This window comes from Salvelinus sp. IW2-2015, unplaced genomic scaffold, assembly GCF_002910315.2.
Source record: "Salvelinus sp. IW2-2015 unplaced genomic scaffold, ASM291031v2 Un_scaffold8133, whole genome shotgun sequence".
Classification (NCBI taxonomy): domain Eukaryota; kingdom Metazoa; phylum Chordata; class Actinopteri; order Salmoniformes; family Salmonidae; genus Salvelinus; species Salvelinus sp. IW2-2015.
The window spans coordinates 2575-8891 of NW_019949393.1; the positions used below are offsets into that span (position 1 = coordinate 2575).

The following is a 6317-nucleotide window of genomic DNA, read 5'->3' on the forward strand; positions in this document are numbered from 1 at the left end:
AAAAGCCAAATTCACATACACGCGCAGTGGACATTGCGTGGGTAATAAACGATATGGCCGCAGTTTTGTTGAATTTCTACAGAGACAGACAGATTGAATACAGAAAAAATAAGAGATAGGGGTCAATTCGCAGATCAGACAACGAGTCAGCTCACGCAATTCTTAGCGTGGAGGAGGTATATTGTTATCAGCATAATAACTCGAGCATTGATTAAAAGTTTGTGACCGATATAGATCCTTGTCTTCGCCACCAGAAAAAATCGAGATATCTCTTCTTTTCATGCATAATTTATTTCAAACTCATTGAAGGTCCGTGATGCATAGTTAGAACACTATATTAATAGACAGGGCTGTGATGAGTGTAGAGCCTGTTAACACCAGTTTGTCCCATAAACAGATGACGTTTGTAAATAAGCACGGCAGCTATGTGAAAAGGGCAAAAGGACTTTCATTGTTCAATCATCTTTCTAAGGGATAGATGGATGAGTATGACCATCCTATATTGTGAGTCACTCTATATTCATCGGACACAAATATGTCGACAATGCCTGATAACTCAGATTGGTCTATCATATTATAGAATCATAACACCGCAATGCCATGATCGCTGGAGTTGAAGCTAGCCAAGAGAGACTCGAGTACAAGCGAGGTAACCAGAAAGCAGTCTGAGTAATATATTGTTGAGTGTAGCATTTGTAACGGTCCTATGATAAATGTCATGAGCGCTAAGGCAAGGACATACTTCATGCTGGCAAGTTTGTGCAATGATATTTGTGTTGGTATTGTAAGAAAGTATGGGTTAGTTACAAGAAGATTGATAACTATGAGTGTAACATGGATAGATAGACTATAATATGTTTTTAGTACTATCTTTCTCTACAACACAAAAGTCTAATATTTCCATATGAGGCACAAACATGCACACCCATCCCCACTACTTTGTCAGACCCACACACACTCATCTGCACCATCTCCGCCTATCGCGGACCACTAGGCGCTGTTGAAACAGACATATAGTGCGCAAAATTTTTATTTGCGATCCGCTCATCGACTGCGTCTTTGGAGATGGTGGATCTGAGACTATCAAGAGAGACCTACGCTGTGAAAACGCAACTGGTACAATCGTAGTCAGAGTCAGGGATTCAGTCGAGCCCGGCTCTGTCGCACGAGACAGGACCTCACACCGACTGAGAGAAACCACATGGGACCGCAGCATGCTGAGCACCAATACGCAATTAGAGAGCAACAGACGGACGAGTCTTAGTACCGGCGTTATAGCGTTGGATGGGATTGCTTTGCGTTATTTACGTACACTAGCACACTCTTGCTCCATTGTAACTGCGGGCCGGGCTTGCTAGAGAGGTCCTCATCTTGCCGTAGACGATTACTGCTCGATACTAGGTCAGTAACTCAAGACAGAGTGGAGCCTCGTATCTCGTCAACATATTGGTGCAGCTTAGTACGCAGGGTTAGGTGGTTTAGCTAAGCAATATTTTGTGTCAGGAAGCAATGTGGCTTAGTTGGGTTGTGTTTCGGAGGACGCACCCCCTTCGCTCCTCCGAGTCCGTACGGGAGTTGCAGCAATGAAAACAAGACTGTAACGTGGATACCATGAAATTGGGGTAAAAAATAAAAATCTCTCGGACAAGGTGACTTTTATCAACATACACGTCTCTATTTACTCTCAGATTCAAAAATGCTAATTAGCACAAATGTAGACATTCATGCAAGACTACAAATCCCTGCAAACTCCTGCACGTCACCTCTAGCTGACACTGTTAGTAAAACGTTTATTGGAGACAGGAGATCAAGTGGAGACATAGGACGAGGTGGATTATTATATAATAAGGCCTTTTATTAATATGTAAAATATCTTAGTAAATCGTACAGTACGGCTCCTTCTGTCTGACTTGTATGAAATCGTCGGAAGAGAGGCCCTCTAAGCAGTACATACAGATTATATAGGCAACAAGCAAAGTAGGTTGATCTTGTCGTCTGGTCTTCCGATTGGTCGATCTGGGTCGTGGGTAGTCCTGTTCGGCCTGATGTCGACATTCCATTGGCTTTTCACACAGTTCTTTGTCCTAGGTCACATCCAAAGGCATCCTGCATGTGCGTTTGTTTTTCACAGGCCCTATTCATGGGGAGGGGATGTGTGTGTGGTCTGACAAAGTAGTGGGATGGGTGCCATGTTGTGCCAAGAATAGCTTATGTTGAGAAGTGGTTAAAACAAGTTACCAGTATCTTATACAATTTCTTACACACCAATATAAAACTTGCACAGAATTGTCCATCTTACTCAATTTATTCACAACTACATTTAGCTAACATTATTCCAGAGATTCTTACCTTTGCCTCGATTCGGCTCTCACCCAGATCATGGCATTTGTAGTTCTTTATGATAGCCATATTATCAGCATTTCATTTTTGTGGTGTAAATACAGGCAAATATAAGTAATCTTGTCCTAGAGAGATTTACGCGGTTATCAAAACGTCACTTTTTGTGTAAGGCTACACAAAACACAGCCCTTATTTTAAGTGTTTCTAAAATCCCCTATGGGAAAAATTGTGAAGAAACGATTGGACAGCAAGGTTTTAATGGGTAGTATGACTCGTACTCTATAGTCACACCAGATTCTGACTGATTTTCTGATCCATGCCCCTACCTTTTTTTTTTTTAAGGTTTCTGTGACCAACAGATGCATATCTGTATTCCCAGTCATGTGAAATCCAWAGATTAGGGCCTAATGAATTTATTTCAATTTGAATTATTTTCTTATATGAAAAATAACATCTTTGAAATTGTTGCGTTTATATTTTTGTTCAGTGTAGTTTAACTTTCTTTGGCTTTTACAAACCAACAGTCTATCATGCTAGATAGCTAGCGAGTTAACTTAGGTGGTGAAGCAAGGTGTTCTTATGTTTGTATCTGTGGGTGAGGGGTAGGTAGCCTATTTCAAGTACTACTTGACTTGTAGCTACTTTAGCTAGTTGTATTATTTTGGTCTGGCTTTTTGAGAGGTTTCAGAGATCAACTRATTTGTATCCTCTCTTGAGTCAAGAGTGTGCTTACTGTACTATGGGAAGACATTGATCTGTTTTCTGTTACCCTCTGGACAGCAGATCATTAGTATAGCTAGTAGGCAAGGTTATGTAACCTTATTTAGTCCTACCTCCTATGGTGGGTTTTAAATTAAATGGTATTCACTTTTTTGGGGGGGGGGTACAATTACTGTTACGTTATTGATGCCAAATTGCAAACCTTAGTTGCACCTTCTGTATTCAAGAACCAATAAGTGTGCCTGTCTTATCACCTCTTAACTAGGTAAACTGTTTCAACCTGGAACAATTTTCTTTGGCTTTGGTCTGTTTCAGTCATTGAGTGTATGAAGGGTTTTGTTCCTGCCCATCTCTAACACCTGACTTAAATAATCAACATAATTAATCACGGCGATAGGCTATGATTTGTAATCATGTATGAGATGGGCTGGAACAAAAGCTTCAGATCTTCTCCATGTGTAGGCTATTGTACTGGCCTGTGTGGTGCAGTCTTTCATATGTGTAGTAGTTTGTTGCATCGTATTTCTTAGTTTTCCATTTGTGTCAACTTTAAACTCAATCTAAGCCACAGACTAACTTCCTCCATTTTGTACTTGATCTTTATAGACACAGACCCGAAGACATTCAAGCAGCAAGCATCCCAAGTCTCTAATGGTCCCAGTACTGGTTGATATGCAGGCCTAAGTGACCACACACTCAAATGGACCTACAGCTGTTGGTTGGGGTAAGATTCTTCCATCATTCACACACAGTAGACATAGTGTAAACCACCATGTTGTCAACAAAATGCTGTCCTCAATTCTTAATTTGTATTGTGTAAGGCTCAATTTGTTAAAATGCTGTGATCACTCATCTTTAATGTTGCGATTCAGACACACGATGAGCATGATTTGAATGCTGCAACTGAGACTGAATGACGTTGAGGGACACGCGCTGAGACCCCGTGTGATTGGAAATGGGCCAGATATTTGTGACAACGACCTACAAGGGGTGAAAAAGCACAGCAGCAACCACTTTTTTATGTTTATTCTATCCCTCTAGCTACCCCTTATTCCACACTATGCCTTTTATGTTCCCTCAACTTCGGACTCTTTGGAACTCTCCATCTTCCCTCAATAAACCCACCCTACCGTCACCCATTTTCCCTATACTGGTTCCTTCACTTGTTCTTCCCCTCATTTGATAACATCTAGACTCAGTAACACATTTCAGTGTTGTGRWGTACTGTTTTTGCAAGCTTTTTTTCCACCTGTGTAATGCTGTCCTGCTTATTCTGGGGTTCAGACTGAATGCAGTGGTAAATGTTCTTCTCACAATTGACAGCAGCAACATGGACCTGTTAAATTGACAAGATGAGTGTTGACATTACTTTAGGCATGGCTTCCATGTTCTGAATATGTTAGATGATTATCTCATTCTGCTGGAGTTGATCTAGTACTTTTTTTTTAAAATTAAACCTACCTTAAATTAAGCATCCAGTTGATTTTTCCGTTTGTAACTCACCCACCAAAAATCACAATATGCTGTTTTACATTTTGTGTTATTTGTGGTCTAATTCCTAAAAATGAAAAGCAGAAGAATCTGTCAGCTCTCGCATAGTAATAATAGATCATATGGTGCTTTTCGATGTCACAGGTTTGTGACGTTGATTAATAATTTAATCTTTACTTCAAGTCAGATGTTTATACAGTATGTTATCTATACATTGTTTGCTATTTAGATTTTTTTAAACAWTGCAATTGTTGGAGTTCAGAAGTTTGACATGATTGCTGGGTGACTAGGTGCATTCTTGTCAAATAAATATGCTTATTTATTMATGAATATAGATCTGCAATGCGTTAATCTGGCTTTGAATCTGCAACAGAACATGTCAACAAATTAGTTCAGGAATTAATACAGCAGTGCATTCCCGATTACATGACTTGAAATGGATTTCATGTCGTTCATATAATATATAGTTGGCAGAAATTATAAGGGATTAAATATAGAAGATCTGGTCAAATAAATAAAGATATGTTGCTAATATCTAGGTAGCTAACGTTAGCTTGCTAGCTTCTATGCAAAAACTAACCTAGTATTCGTGGCAAATTGTACATATCTGGCTGCTACTAGGACAGTATTTTGTACAAGACACAAAACCAATTGCATTAAAAAGCTAAGAAATATTAGCTTAATAAAATATTTTACAGTAAATTAAAATGTTCTATATCTTTAGTTTTGGATCAAGGTAGCTATTAGCTAGATAGCTGACAGCAAAGGTGTCGGCTAGAGATGATGCAGGAGTTTGCAGTCTTGCGTGATGTCTACTTTGATGCTAATGACCTTTTTTATAATCTGAGAGTAAATAGAGCCATATATATTTGATAAAAGTCACCTTGTCCGAGAGAGAAGTGGTTCTAAAATGAGTGTTAAAAACACCCGATTGGCACCATTTTGTGTTTGACCGCTAGGTTTTATGGGTATTATTTTATTTGTCACATGAGCTGAATACAACTGGTGTAGACTTTACTGTGAAATGCTTGCTTACAGGCCCTTCCCAACGATGCAGAGTTTAAAAATAAAATAGTAAAACAAGGAATAAAATACACAAGAATGGAGCTATATACAGGGAGTACCAGGTGGCATCCTATGATGGTGCCATGTTGAAAGTCACTGAGTTCTTCAGTAAGGCCATTCTACTGCCAATGTTCGGCTATGGCGATTGCATGGCTGTGTGTTCGATTTTATAGACGTGTCAGCAACGGGGGTCGCTGAAATAGCGGAATCCACTAACTTGAAGGGGTGTCCACATACGTTTGTATATATAGTGTATGTACATGAAGGCRGGGTAAAGTGACTAGGAATCAGGATAGATAATGTGAATAAAATAAACAACCTAGTAGCAGCAGCAAATGATGCGTGTAAAAGTGTGTGTGTGAGTAATGTGTATGTATTTGTGTTGTGTTGTTATGCATGTGTGTGTAACAGTATAACTTTAAACCGTCCCCTCGCCCCGACACGGGCGCGAACCAGGGACCTTCTGCACACATCAACAACGGTCGCCCACGAAGCATCGTTATCCATCGCTCCACAAAAGCCGCGGCCCTTGCAGAGCAAGGGGAAACCCTACTTCAAGTCTCAGAAGGATTACTTTATCCTATCCTAGGTATTCCTTAAAGAGGTGGGGTTTCAGGTGTCTCCGGAAGGTGGTGATTGACTCCGCTACACTTAGGAAGCAACACTGATTGACAATAAATTTCACATGCTGTTGTGCAAAT

General features: G+C 39.9%; 2 long non-coding RNA genes across 3 annotated transcripts; one reads left to right on the forward strand and one right to left on the reverse strand.

Annotated features, from left to right (window-relative positions):
• The first annotated feature begins 1500 nt into the window (after nucleotides 1-1500).
• Nucleotides 1501-4532, forward strand: LOC112079476 (uncharacterized). Of its 2 annotated transcripts, none has more exons than XR_002895958.2 (3): nucleotides 1501-1649; nucleotides 3667-3784; nucleotides 3933-4532. It is a non-coding gene; the product is annotated as an uncharacterized lncRNA (long non-coding RNA). The 2 variants fall into 2 exon arrangements; XR_002895959.2 differs by having other exon boundaries at nucleotides 1501-1622.
• On the reverse strand, nucleotides 2581-5789 carry LOC112079475 (uncharacterized). The gene is made up of 3 exons (XR_002895957.2): nucleotides 5435-5789; nucleotides 4522-4618; nucleotides 2581-4396 (listed from the first exon to the last, which is right to left on the reverse strand). It is a non-coding gene; the product is annotated as an uncharacterized lncRNA (long non-coding RNA).
• Nucleotides 5790-6317: the final 528 nt, after the last annotated feature.